The following is a 15319-nucleotide window of genomic DNA, read 5'->3' as shown; positions in this document are numbered from 1 at the left end:
TATTTTGAAAACTGGTAAGTGAAGGGAAAGAATCAAAGATTTGTTTTGTTGTTCCAAAACATATTGGACTTCAGGGCAAGCCAATACCCGATAAGGGAGTTTTTCTCTTAATGTAATCATTCTGGCTAATAAATAAAGATGAGATAACAGAATATCATCCTTTTGCAACTTCTAATAAGTTAATGGACCTAGGCAGTGATTGTCAATGTTTATGACATCACCAAGGGAGACTTGATGGAAACACACACATCACCAGCTATTAAAACAAACAAACAAAAGTGACTCTGAAAATGACCAAACTACTAAATCTTAACTACCAATTCACAAAGGACAGAGAAAATTTGTTAATTATCACAACAGGAAAGCATTCTACAAAATCCAGGCTGTAGGGAGTCTCTACAAGACAAATTATGCATTTATTTAACAAATGCTTTTGAGGAAATAAAAAGGACTGAAAGGGCATCTATAGATTAAGAGACACTTAAAAGAAATAAAACTGACTTAAATACATAAATCTTATTTGGATCCTGACTAAAACTGTTTCTCTTTGAGAGATATGGTACATCCTAAACTATTTCCAGATGAAAAGACACAGCATTTGGAATTTGCTTTAATCTGGAGAGAGGTGGCGGAGCATGAACACAACAAGTCTGAGCATGAGCTCGTCAAGGTTGAAGCTGCATGATGGTAATTCATTATCTCCTTCTTTCTAACTTGGAATGTATAAAATTTTTCGTGATGAAAGCTATTTTTGTTAAAAATCTTTGACTTCATTTACATTCTTTTGGGATGAATTTTATGGTTAAAATCACAATTCTAAACACATTAAAATTTGTTACAATGAAAAAAGATTTCTTTGCCCCCTGCCTCACTGAAAAGACATGAGTTTATTGATAAAAAGCACAATAAATGCCTAGTCGTTGCTTTACACATCCAAGTTGTCCAATAAATAGTGGTTACTATCGTTTCCTCTTTGAACAATTTAGCCTAAAATGAACACAACTGAAAAGACAAAGTGTAATTTTCCTAAAAATGTGGTAATGTGAGATTATGCCAAAAGTTCACCTCTCCGCCCCTTGCCTCTGCCTTTGCTAATAAAATTTTTTGACGTGTACTGAGAGCTTACTATGTGCTGGGCACTGTTCTAAATACTTTGCACACACTGAAAAAATAAATCGCCTCTCCTATATAAGCATCACTGAAGAAACTAGAATATGGCTAAATGAAAATAATAAATTTATTTCCCAGTGTATTGCATTCGTATATTTTTGCAACAACAAAAAGATAGGAGACAACACTTAGTCTACGTTATGGGTAATGTCAGACAAAGCAAATCATAGTAATTCCATTCACCTTGACTAGGATTGGTTTAGGAAGGAACCTATAAGGTAATTTTAGCCAACAATACAGGAGAGAAAATCTAATGGTAAGATATCATAAAAGGTGGTCTTTGATCTTGCAAAGGAAACTTCACTTTTCTGCATTTAGACATTGTTTTGTGACATCTGGAAGCTGAGCGGCTGTCTTAAGACCATGAAGTGAACCTGACTCCGGGAGAATCCTACTAACTAGTGGCAGTAGAAGTAAAACAGGGAAAACTCATGGTCCCTGATGGCCTGTTACCATACCAATTAACCAACCCTGGGCACTGCTTTTCCGATAAATTGGCTTCAACCATTTTCTTTCCCATTTGTATCACTCAAACTTCAGAATCACAGCATGGAGCAGCCACAGGGTTTAGGTTGGGCCACACTCCCACCCCAGTGATACCAGAAAGTGGGGCACCATAAGAGATACTGCCATCATCACTGCAGATGATAAAGGAAGGGTAATCCCCACCTCCACCCCCAAAGGACAACTGGTCTACATTACCACAGGTAGGAGAAGCGATGCTGGCAAGGGGGTGGTGGTGGAAGTCCACTCTTTAGGCAAAACAAGAAATGTCTGCTTTTAGCCCAACATGTGACTTTACCAAAGATTCAGTAGTGATAGGTTAATACAGAATAGGCCTTTAATAAATTTAAGTTACATTCTAAATCCAAACTAAATTTATAAACAAAGATTTAGAGAATATAAAATGGTAATAATTTTTTTAGGCAGAACTCAAAATGTATTTAGGGTTTCAAATTAAGTTCTTAAAACTATACCTTATTATCTCCTCCCAGTCTCATAATGTGAGTAAAATTTTATCATCAAAATTACAGGATAACATTTTGAATGATATACCTGTGATTGTATTATCATCAGTACATCCCATAAATGTAAGACCACAATTTACTCTGCTATACACTTACAAAAGGTATATGACTATAATGAAAATCAAAACCTACGTGTTTTAAATTATGTTCAAATAATGAGTCACAATATTCTGTTCTGGAAGAAATATTGTTTTGGTGTTTTTTGGATCAGATTTCAAAAACTCTCAATTTATTCGAAAGCAGTCTGAATCAAAAAGAGTCACCACAATGATAATTACATTAAAAAATAATTAAGTATAAATGTATGTTTATTCAGGGGTTCACTAAAGCACCATTCAAAAGATACAGGGGGAACAGAGTAAATGACTTCAAAAATACAACCCACTCACTCAGCAGGCATTTCTTGGACCCTTCCTGGTTCCAAGTACCGCAATAAATCCCTGGTATATGATGAATAAGATACAGAACCTTCCCTCCTCTGGTACACAGAGCGGAAGAGAATATCTCTAAGTACCACTGTGACATCTGCTAAGCCAGAGGCACCCACTCAATTCTGTGCAAGATGGAGAAGGGGTGCTAAGATTTTCTTGGGGACCAGGAAAGGAAGCTAGAATTGAGAATAATATGGAATAAGAAGCAAAAATGCAGTTTGACTCTTGGAGTCATGGAACATTGCACTTCAAATTAATCATTCAAACTTATGGAGTCATAGTTACATAATATTCATATATTTTTAGAAAGATCACCCTGGCAGCAACGTGGAGATGGATTGGAGTGGGGTTAAGAGTAGAAACAGCAAGAGAGAAATTTCAGAAGGGAGGATTAGGACAGAAACAGGCAAATGGAGAGGATAGGAGCGTATTGGGAAGGCAGGATTCTGGAGTCTTCGCGAGCGGTCAGAAAGCAGAGTAATGGCAGGAGGAAGAACAAGAAGCCAGTGATTCACAAACCAGGACCCCTGGGACGGCAGCCTCAGTGCCACCGGGGAACTGGTTAGAAATACGTATTCTCAGGCCCCACCTCAGACTCCTTACTCAGAAACTCTGGGCAGGGGGCCCAGCCACACATGTTTAGCCAGCCTCTGACCAGGACAGCAGGAATTTTTAAGTTTCCGCAGATTTCCATATGTGCCCCATTAGAAACCAGCAGCAGATTGCAGGCTCTGGCTGGGAAGCCTGGGCGGGTAGTGCTGAAGCTCACCAAGGACGGGAGGCAGGTTTATGCCATTTTCCCAGGTGCACTGTTCCCTGTCGAGTCCTCAGATAAGCACGCTAGACCTATATTAAGCAGATTGTCTATAGTTTGCTATAACCAGACAGAGAAATTAACCAAAGCACCAAAACATGAGCACGTTACAAGTGTATCAAATCTTTGAAAATTCTTATAACACTCTTTTTATTCTCCAAAAAAGGTAATCCCCAAAGGCTTGAGTGTCCTTTTACTCTCCCTTCCCCTTTTATAACTAAAAGCAGAATTCATCAATGTTCCCTGTTCATTTAGTCCACATTCTTAATGTAGGGATCAGGCACGGGCGACCTGGGTTCAAACCCCAGCTACACTGCCTGCTCTGTGGACTTAGGCAAGTAACCGCTCTGCGCCTCAGTTCCCGATCTTTAAGTGAGAATAAAAAAGCCCTTACCCCTCAGGTCGGGCTGAAGATTAAATGATTTAATAATTGTAAAGTTCTTGAAGTAATGTCAGGCAGATGGTAAATGCCATGGAAGTATTCACTAAATACAATTTTTTAAAAAATCGCTGCAGAACGTTTGGTGTGAACCAAGGAGAAGTTCAAGGACTCCTCGGTATAAAGGAGATAATTTATGTCAGGTGAGCTTCCCTTGTGCCTCTAGGGGATACTTACAACATCATAGCACCTGTCATTACACTGCCACCTTCTTGAAGACGTGAGCATGGCTTACTCCTTTGTATTCTCACCTCCTAGCACAATCTTTGACCCATAGTAACTGCTCAATAAATGTTTGTCGAATTATTCATTTCATTCATTGGGTTTTGCTGCATGTGGAAAATATCATTTCATATGATATTTTCTAAGAGGCAAACAAGGACGGAGATTTAAGCCAAAGCACCCCCAGTTGGAGACAGAAGATTAAACAGGACAACACGACACATCTTAATCTCATTCAGAGATAACCAGAAAATCAGGTGGATCTGAACCTGCAGAAGCATCTATCAGAGGTGCTGAGGGAGACAGCAGAGAAATAACATTGAACCTGATATGAAAGGTGGAGAGGGCTGGAAGGGAAAGACCTAACGTACCACAAACCCTTTTCATCAGCTTAGCAGAAAAGCAGAGAAACTTCATATTCTCAAAAATGCTGCCAAGAAATTAAAGCATTATTAAATGCTAGGTTCACTTGGAATCAGGGCCAGCTCTGCCATTAGCTAGCTCCTGACCTTGTGTGAGTCACCTAGCCTCTCTGAGCCTCAGTTTCCTCCTCTCCAAATAATATCTTGATTAATAATCCAAAAGGTTCTGTGCAGTTCTGCAGGTCTTTGATTCTAACAGCAGACTGAGAATTTAAGCTCTTTCAAGGACTAGTAAAATGCTTTAATTTATTGAGCTGCTGCAGAGACTCTGTATGTCTCGTTTTGTGTGCAAAAAATACTGTCTACTCTTTAAATTCATTCTGTGTTTTAGACTTTTATTGATAATGATAGGGACTGATACCCAGTTTATAAAAATAACAAAAAATACAACTGACTGCACTAGATCAGTATATATTTAACTTTGGACCACAATTTTGTAATTGCAAAATAGTATGAAAATCCTAACTGCCTCTAAGAAATCTTTGTAAAAACTAGCCTGAAAATATAATGCCTATTTAATTCTTGGACTTTAGTAAAACTTAAAAGAGTGTACTCATCATCTGGGTTATGGTGACTCTCTAGATTTACAAATAGCAAATAAAAGCAAAAACCTCAGCTCTGAACTCTGAGGTGGGTAGATGAAATGACTTTTCTGTTTAAAAATTTTAGATGCAAATTACACATAGCACACTTAGAGGATTTGTGTCAAACTTGAGGTTAAGTGGTGGAAAACCGATTTATCTATGTTTACTTGACTCACAAAGTCTCAAAGCCTCCCGGAAATCAATCTAACTCTTTGCAAAAAGGACATCAAGGTATTTGAGACTTTTACTACAAAACCTACTATGCCCCTGATGTAGCATCTCTGATTATTCTTAAATGAAGCCTTTCTTGGCAGAAAACTTCATCATACAAAGGCTCTGGGTAGCTTCAGAGAAATACTTCATTAAAAGTCATACCTATAAAGAACAGGTAAACTTCTGGAGTCTCCTTCAAAGAACCGTCCTCCAAAGAACCCTCCTCCCAGCTACCACTGGGACCATAAAAAGCACAGCCTTAGAAACACAGTTAAGGCACAAACCAGTTCTTTATTCTTCTACCTATACAAGGAATATTTTCAATAGTATTAAGATCCACAGGTGGTAGCCGTAGCTCAGTGGATAGGGTGCCAGCCACATACACTGAGGCTGGTGGGTTCGAACCCAGCCTGGGCTAGCTAAACAACGATGCCAACTGCAACAACAACAACAACAAAATATCCTGGCGTCGTGGCAGGTGCTTGTAGTTGCAGCTACTTGGGAGGCTGAGGCAAGAGAAACGCTTAAGCCCAAGAGTTTGAGGTTGCTATGAATTATGATGCCATGACACTCTACTGAGGGCAACAGCTTGAGACTCTGTCTCAAAAAAAAAAAAAAAAATCTCCAATGTAGGCGGCACATGTGGCTCAGTGGGTAGGGCACTAGCCCCAGATACCGAGGGTGGCCGGTTCAAACCCAGCCCCTGCCAAACTGCAACAACAAAAAAATAGCCGGGCGTTGTGACGGAGGCCTGTTGTCCCAGCTACTCGGGAGGCTGAGGCAAGAGAATAGCCTAAGCCCAGGAGTTGGAGGTTGCTGTGAGCTGTGTGACACCAGAGCACTCTACCACGGGTGAAAAAGTGAGACTCTGTCTCTACAAAAAAAAAAAAAAAAAATCTCCAATGCATCATGTACTTGTCAGCATAACATTTGATAAATACTCTCAACATGTAATTAGTTCCCAGGTACTGAAAGTCAATTCTTTCTTCGACATATAGTTAGACTTATTGTTCCCAATGTGACTTTTTTTTTTATTTTTTTTTTCTGGTTGCAGTTCAGCCGGGGCCAGGTTTGAACCCACCACCCTCGGTATATGGGACTGGCGCCTTACTGACTGAGCCACAGGCGCCACCCCCCAATGTGACTTTTAAGCAGTATAGAAGGTTCATGTTATGTGTCAATTTATTGATGGTTTTGCCCAGTTTGTACAAGGCAAGTGTTTTCCATAGAAGTGAAACACTTAACTAATAATGAATATATCTAAATACATGGGATCTTAAAGTCTACAGGAGTTTTGTGACTATCTACTTGAAATTCTCATACAATCATAAAAATGGTCTTCATTAAAAATGACCTTTGAAGGACAGTCAAATGTTTATGATGGATATTAAAATGCAAAGGATTATAAGGTTTCCAAAAAGAGACAGCTCCTGACTAGAAAAAATATCTGTTGTAAAAATTATATTGTACAGGAAATCGTATTGTTGGTACTGAAAATTATGGGAATACAGCTATTGAAAATGTTAGAAGTCTGCTAATGAAGGCTACATATTTATTAAATCAACAATACTGTAGGAATAGGGAACAAGACCACAATGTAGGTGAAATTGCTTAGTAAAATATAAATCACTTTACAAATATAAAATAATGTTAAGGGCTATACAGACAAGAACACTAACATGCATCATCATTACATTAAAAGTGTAATGAAAGATAAAGAGAGCATTTGTTTAATGCTCTGAAAAATTTAAAAAGCTCTAGTTTTATTTTGCCTCTGTGCCATTCACGTCTCCATAGGTTTCTGCCAGGGAATTCCATATTTGTAAGAACTACATAAGAAACAAAAAGAGATGGGATGGTAGGGGGGGAGATAATATGAATACCTAAACCAAGGAACTGGGAGATCCAGGCATTGTTGCATATCTTTAATTGTGGATAAGCAGAAGATAGAAGGAACATCTTGTAGTCCTACATCATGCTTGTCTTTAAATGAACTGTTAGGAATTACACATCAGTTATTGGCTTTGTCAATCATAGAGTAAAACTCTTCTCGGGATATGTTTAAGAGAGACAAGTGTGTTTTGTTGTGTTATTCATCCAATATTAATTATCATGCAATTTGATTATTTTAAGGTGTCCTAGAACAATGTAGAATAAATTTAAGTCTAGCGATAACTTCATCTGTCATTATCCAAAGCCTGTTTTTATTTTTTTATTTTTGTACAAATTCTGGGGTACATGTAAAATTTCGTCCCATGCATATAAGTAGTGATCAAGTCAGGGTGTTTGTCACTTGGGAACCTTCAGCTGTGTTACCTCTGAAACTTCCCAGACCCATGGGAGCCCAGGTGCTCTTCCCACACTTCCAGTAATAGAGAATCTCACTACTTCAGAAGATTTTCATTAGAATTTCAACCAGTTCTGGTGTTTTTAAAAATTCATATATTCACTTTAAATCTGTCTCTTTCTAATTTCCCCAACTTAGTCCTAATTTCCCATTTGGAGAATCAAAAATTAAATCTAATTCTACTTCAACATAAAAATCCCATAAACATTCAGAGATAGCTATCACAAGTAAAGCACTTGAAAGAGACTCTAGCATGTAACAACCGCTCAATAAATGCAAGCTATTACAATTATTATCATCAAAACCCGAAATTTTTTCTTTCTCAGACTTTCTATAACTAGTTTATTCCAGATTACCTTATTGCAAATGTCTTAAACTAGCTGGGTATTGTGGTGGGCACCTGTAGTTCCAGCTACTTGGGAGGCTCAGGCAAGAGGATTGCTTGAGCCCAAGAGTTTGAGGTTGCTGTGAGCTATGATGATGCCACCACACTCAACCCCCGGGCAACAGAGTGAGACTCTGCCTCAATAAAATAAAATGAAAATGAAAATAAAAACCAAAATGTTTTAAAGACATCTCTCTACCTCAACTTGAAGCTATGTTCAAGACACATTCTTTTCAGAGAGTTTGAAAACCCAACTTAAGCCAATAAGACTCTCTTTATCTTTATTTTTTTACTTCTTTTTTCTTCTTTTTACAAAAGTAGCCTCAGCTAACTCAGAAAACAAATATATATAAAATGCCTACTCTATGCCTGTCATTATACAATCTGAAGTCTTCTTCCTAGGTGGCTCCAAGAAAAAAGAAAATTGTCATAGAGGTTTCCCTTTGTTCTTTCACAATCATTATTTGTAGAATTTTTATCCATTACTGTTATACATTAAAATCTACTTTCATGCTTAATATTAATCTACTCTCTTACCAACTGATACTACTCATTTACTTTAAGAAGACTTGACTATAATATTAATATTTAAAATAATATTATCATTCAAGTGCATTTCTTTCTTTTTTTTTTTTTTTGTAGGACAAATCCCATTACAACCAAAATCTATTAAAATTTTTGTTCAGGGTATTATTTGCTTTTTTATATTAATAATACTGACTTAGGTCTTTATATACCTATATTCTTCTGAATAAATTTTAAGTTAAGTTTATTTAATTCCTCAAGAAATTCCATTAGAATTCTCTAAGAAATGGCTCTGTTTTTGCTTTCTTCTTTTCTGCCTCTTTAAATGATTGGATTAGTACAAAAGTCTTGTTTGCAAGTTCTTGGATTCTTTCTTCTCCATGTTCCACTCTGTTGCCGAGACTCTTTACTATGTTTAGAAACTCCTTGAATACCTCTTTCAATTCTTTAAGCTCTGCTGTATCCTTCCACAGAATTTTAACTGCAATTGTGTTGAATATATATAATTTTAGAAAAAATTTGTATCATTTTACAACCAAGTCACTTTATCCAGAATCGTGGAATATTTCTCATTTTAGTTAGATCGTCTTCTATGTCTTCCTTACTGAAGTTTTCAAGTTTCCTCTTAGGAAGGCTTGATTGCTCTGGTTAACTTAATTCCTCAGATACTTCATAATTTTTAGTACTTCAGGAATGAAATTATGAAAATAAATATTTTATTAGATTTTCTAGTTGATTGTTCCTGTTACTGATTTTTAAAAATCAATCTTGTAAGCCACACTTGAATTCTCTTTTTAGTTGTAGCAATTTTTCTATAGATTCTTTTGGTTCTTATCTTTAAAATCATATCATCCACACATCGTGGTAATTTTCTTTTTCTTACTTCCATATCTTCCAAACTGTTTCTATTTTTGAAGACTAGTGCCTCCAGTGATACATTAAATAGTAAGTCACTAGTGGATATCCTTGCCCTGTTCCTATGGATAGGTAAATCCTTCACGGGTCTCTTGTATTTTTATATTATCTTGAAGTAAGGAACAATGACTGTCTTTATTCTGGATTCTCTTTTTAGTGTTGTTTGCATAGCAAACAGCTTCAAAAGATACAGAAACTCTTCTCTTCAAAAGTAAAGGGCAGGTTTGTTTACAGCTGTGGAGGAAAGGGATAGTCTCTACCTCCAGAGAAAAGGGCAGGTACACTTACTGCCTGTTACAAACCACAGTCATGTGCCACTTGACAGCAGGGATACCTTCTGAGATATGCATCATTCAGTGATTTTATCTTTGCACTGTGCTAAAATCATAGAGTGTACTTACACAAACGTGCATGGTATAGCCTATTACACACCTAGGCTACATGGTATAGCCTGTACTCTGAAGTTTTGTTGCTGTACCAATACTGTCAGCAATTATAACACAATAGTGAATATTTGTGTGTCTAAACATAGAAAATATATAGTAAAAATATAGTATGAAAGATAAGAAAGGGTCCAGCTATATAAGGTAAATAATATGAATGAGATTTACAGGACTGAAAATTTATCTGGGTGAGTCAATGAGTAAAAGGTGAGTAACGTGAAGGCCTAGGTAGGACATTATTGTACACTACAGCAGACTGTACACTACTGGCAGCATAGTAGGTTTGTTTACATTAGCACATTAGCATCACAACAATGACTACTATGGTACTGGGTGATAGGAATTTTTTGGCTCAATTACAAGCATATGAGACCACTTTCATATATGCAGTTGTAGACCCAAATGTCACTGCACAGCACATGGCCGTATTTTCATTCTATAAGCTCAGAGTCTTCTCCTATTACATAACTCCCATTTTGTATGCAGTTGTTACCTGGCCCTCTGCACGTAGACCTGTGGGAGTTAAAGCTTGGGAAACTGGCAAAAGAAAATAATGATATTCTGACTACTGCTACTGCAGTCTTTTATTTCTGTACCAAGAATCCCATGTCTTCTACCAAGAAACTGTGAAAATTAACTCACAAAGGTAAAATTTACAAGAATTTGTTTGCAATAGCCCCCAGTTGGTGACAACACAAATGTCTGTCTATGGTAAAATTGATAAATGAATTGTGGAATAATCATAAATTTGAATACTATACACCAAAGTGAACAAACCACTATATTCAAAAACATGGATTTGGTTTTTATGTTGAACATATGAAGACAGACACACAAAGGGACATGCTTAATCATTTCAAGGAAACCTAATATATAAGTATAGACCAGAAATCAATATAGTAGAGGGAGTCATTACTAGAAAGAGCACAAAGGGGCATCTGACACCATATTCTCATTCTGCTCCTAGAGATGCAATGTTGAGGGGATGGCGCAAAATGTAAACTCTTACCCTTGGTTGTTTTGAAAGAAATGACTGATGAGGCCAGAAGAGACCAGCAGCTTTATATGCCAAGTAGGTAGCAAGGAAGTGCTGCCCTGAATGAAAACCTCAATGGTCTTTTATTCCATATAGGAAAAATCCCTATGTGCAAGATGGAGGGAACATAGGAAGTGAATTATAAAGAGAAAGAAACAAAGAAGTTTTGCAACATCAGTGAATTGGGGAAACAATGGAAAGAAAGACAGAGGAGGTTATCATAATATCATAAAGTAAGAAAGAAACAGTCACAATGCCTTGGGAATAAACTTTAACTTCCATATTCTGTGCTGCTAATCTATATCTTAACCCTTAAGCAATTTCAGCCTTTGAGCCTTTTCCAGCACAGTGACCTGTAGATCTACATTCCTGATCCCATGGCAGTGTCCTACTGTGTTCAGTGGGGGAACGGAGGTGTTGAGGAATCCAGGCTATTTGCCACCAGATCCTCAGGAATGTCAGCCTGAACTAAACTCTAACCCACAGCATTCTACTGCTCTGTTTTTTCATCCAGATTCTGTTTATACAAGTTAGTTCACTCTGTGAAAATTTACTGATTTGTAGACTTGTCATTTGCACTTCTGTGTTCATGGCATACATCAATGAAATTTATTAAAAAGTTCTTTCACCGGTAGCCAAGTGTTGTGGCAGGCACCTGTAGTCCCAGCTACTAGGGAGGCTGAAGCAAGAGAATTGCTTAAGCCCAATCTTTAAAATAAGATCCTTGAGGTTTTCATTCAGGGCAGCACTTCCTTGCTACCTACTTGGCATATGAAGCTGCTTGCCTCTTCCAGCCTCATCAGTTATTTCTTTCAAAACAACCAAGGGTAAGAGTCCACATTTTGCACCATCCCCTCACCATTGCATCTCTAGGAGCAGAACAAGCCCAAGAGTTTGAGGTTGTTGTGATCTATGATGCCATGGTACTCTCCTGAGGGTGACAAAGTGAGACTCTGTCTCAATAAAAAAAATATAAAATAAAATAAAATAGTCTTCTAACAGAAAGGAATCAACAGAAAATAATCTATGGAAAAGAAGATAATCAGAAATATACACAATTCATATGAGAAATTATTATACTGGTACATAGTATATCAAAGGTATCATATCAGTTGGAAAACATAGATTACATAAAATTATGTTGGAGCAAATGAATAAGTACTTGGACAATTGAAATAAATCAAATACCACAATAAACTCAGTGGTTAAAATTTTAAATATAAAAGTGAAAACAATGACAACTATGAAAAAAGCAAAAAAAAATTAACAAGCATGGGAGAGAATGTAGAGAAATTGAAGTCTTTGTACATTATTGGTGGGACCATAAAATGGGAAAATAGTATGAAGATTTCTTTAAAAATTAAAAATAGTACTCCAATATGACCCAAAATCTCACTTCTGGGCATATATCCAAACAACTTGAAATCAGACTCTTGAAGAGATCCTGCACATGAATTTCTATAGCAACATTATTCACAATAGCTAAGAGGTAGAAGCAACACAAATATCCATCAGTAGATACATGGATTAGCAAAATGTGACATATACATACAATGGAACATTTTCATTCATAAGGAAAGGGGAAATCGAAATCCTGTAATTTGCTATAACAAATATGAACCTTGAGGAAGTTGTGCTGAGTGAAATAAGCCAGTTATAAAAAGACAAATACTGTACTGTATGTTTCATTTATATGATAGATCGAAAATAATCAAATTCATAGAAACATAAAGTAGGATGATTATTACCAAGGGATAAGGGGAGGAGGAAAAGAGAAATTATTGTTTAATAGGTACAGCATTTTAGTTTGACCAGATAAAAAATTTCTAGAGATGTGCATCAAAACAATGTGAATGTACTTAACATAACTGAACTGCACTTAAAAATGGTTAGACCTGGTAAATTTTGTTATATTTTTTACATCAATTTTTTAAAGTAATGCTATACGAGCACTAAAAAGAAATGACAACTGTTATTTCATATTTCTTAAGTGAAGTGTTTCTTGCATTCCAAAGAAAACAATTAATTTACCTTAAAATTTAATACTTCTTTTAAAAATAAATCAAGACCTATAATCCCAGCTACTTGGAGGACTGAGAGAGGAGGACTCCTTGAGTGCAGTAATTTGAGATCAGCCTGAGCAACAAGTGAGAACTTGTGTCAAAAGGAAAGGAAGAGAAAAGGGAAGGGAAGGGAATAAAGGAAAGGAAAAAGGACATGAGACAAAAGGAAAGGACAGGAAAAAAAAAAAAGGAAAAGAAAAGAAAGATCAAGAAATTATTTCCGGGCGGCGCCTGTGGCTCAGTGAGTAGGGCGCTGGCCCCATATGCCGAGGGTGACGGGTTCAAACCCAGCCCCGGCCAAACTGCAACAAAAAATAGCCGGGGGTTGTGGCGGGCGCCTGTAGTCCCAGCTGCTCGGGAGGCTGAGGCAAGAGAATCGTGTAAGCCCAAGAGTTACAGGTTGCTGTGAGCCGTGTGACACCATGGCACTCTACCCGAGGGCGGTACAGTGAGACTCTGTCTCTACAAAAAAAAAAAAAAAGAAAGAAATTATTTCCAGCTTTGTTCTTTTCCAAGCTTGCATTGGCTATTTAGGGTCCCTTAAGCTTCCACATGGATTTTAGAATGAATTCTTCTAATTCTACAAAAAAAAAAAAAAAAAAAGAAAGAAAGAAAATTGGATTTTTATAGGTATTGTGTTGAACTTGCATATCACATTGAGTAGTATTAACATCTTAACAATATTAAGTTTTTTAACCCCTGGAACATGGAATATGTTTTCATTTATTTATGTGTTTTTAAATCTCTGTCATCAGGGTTGTCATTTTCATTGTACAAGTCTTTCACTTACTTGTTTAGGTTTATTTCTAAGTATTTCATTCTTTTTGAGGCAATTTATTATGAATGAAATTTTTTTCATAGTTTTTTGTTAGTATGTAGAAATGCAACTGATTTTTATGTGTTGACTTTATATCCTGCTACTTTGTTGAATTTAATAGATTTTTTTGACAGTTTTTTGGTGAAATCTTTACAGTTTCTACACATAAGAACCTATTGTCTGTGAACAGAGACAATTTTACTTCTTCTTTTCCAATTTGGGGGAATCTTTATTTCTTTTTCTCACCTAATTGCTCAGTGGAGGATTTCCAGTACTATGTTGAATAGATGTGGTAAAAGTGGTTGTCTTTGCCTTGTTCCTAATCTTAAAAGAATAAGGTCATTCAGCGTGGAGACTTTCACCATGGAGTTTCATGTTTGCTGCTCGATTTTTACATTTTGCTTTAATTATATTGAAATAGTTTCTTTCAATTTCTAGTTTGTCGAGTTTTTTTTAATTATGAGAGTATGTTAAATTTTGTCAAATGTTTTTTCTGTATCAATTAAGATGTTCATGTGCTTTTTTATATGATTCAGTCAATGAGGTGTATTACATTCGGAGATTTTTGTATGTTGAACCATCTTTGTAATCCAGGAATAAATCCCCTTGGACAAGGTGTGTAATCCTTTTAATATGCTAATGAATTTGATTTTCTAGGATTTTACTGAAGATTTTTGCATCAATGTTTATAAGAGATACTTGTCTGTAGTTTTCTTTCCTTGTAGTGTCTTTATCTGGCTTTGATATCAGAGTTAAGCTAGCTTCATAGCATGAGTTAAAAAACATTCCCTGCTCTTTGAGTTTTTTGAAACATTTGAGAAGCATCAGCTCTTCATTAAATGTTAGGTAGAATTCACAACACTGAGCCATCAGATCCAGGCCTTTTCATTTTGGGGGGATTTTTGGTTACTAATTCATCTCTTGATTTTCTATTTCTTCATGACTTAGTCTTAGTAGATTTTTTGTTTCTAAGAATTTGTCCACTTCATCTGGGTTATCCAATTTGTTGACATATAATTGTTCTAGTACTCCCATAGTGCTTTTTATTTCTATAGAATTAGTAACAATATCCCTGTTTTTGTTTATGATGTTAGTTATTAGAGTCTTCTCTCTTTTTCTTTTTCTTTCTCATATTACATTTAGTTAAACATCTTTCACTTTGGCCAATCTTTTAAAAGAAACAACTTTAAGTTACATTTGTTTTTTTTCTACTCGTTTTTCCAATGTCTGTTGAATATTTATTATTTTATTCCTTCTGTTAATTTCCAGTTTATTTTTTTATCTAATTGCTTATGTTCTGAAATTAGATTGTTGAGTTGAAAGCATTCTTGTTTTATAATGTATGTATTTATAGACAGAAAATATTACCTTAGCACTGCTTTCACTGCATTCTATGTTTTGGTATGTTGTACTTTCATTTTCATTTATCTCCAAATATTTTCTCTCTAATTTTCCTCATGATTTC

The sequence above is a fragment of the Nycticebus coucang genome, chromosome 8 (genome assembly GCF_027406575.1).
Source record: "Nycticebus coucang isolate mNycCou1 chromosome 8, mNycCou1.pri, whole genome shotgun sequence".
Taxonomy (NCBI): Eukaryota; Metazoa; Chordata; class Mammalia; order Primates; family Lorisidae; genus Nycticebus; species Nycticebus coucang.
Note: the sequence above shows the minus strand (reverse complement) of the source record.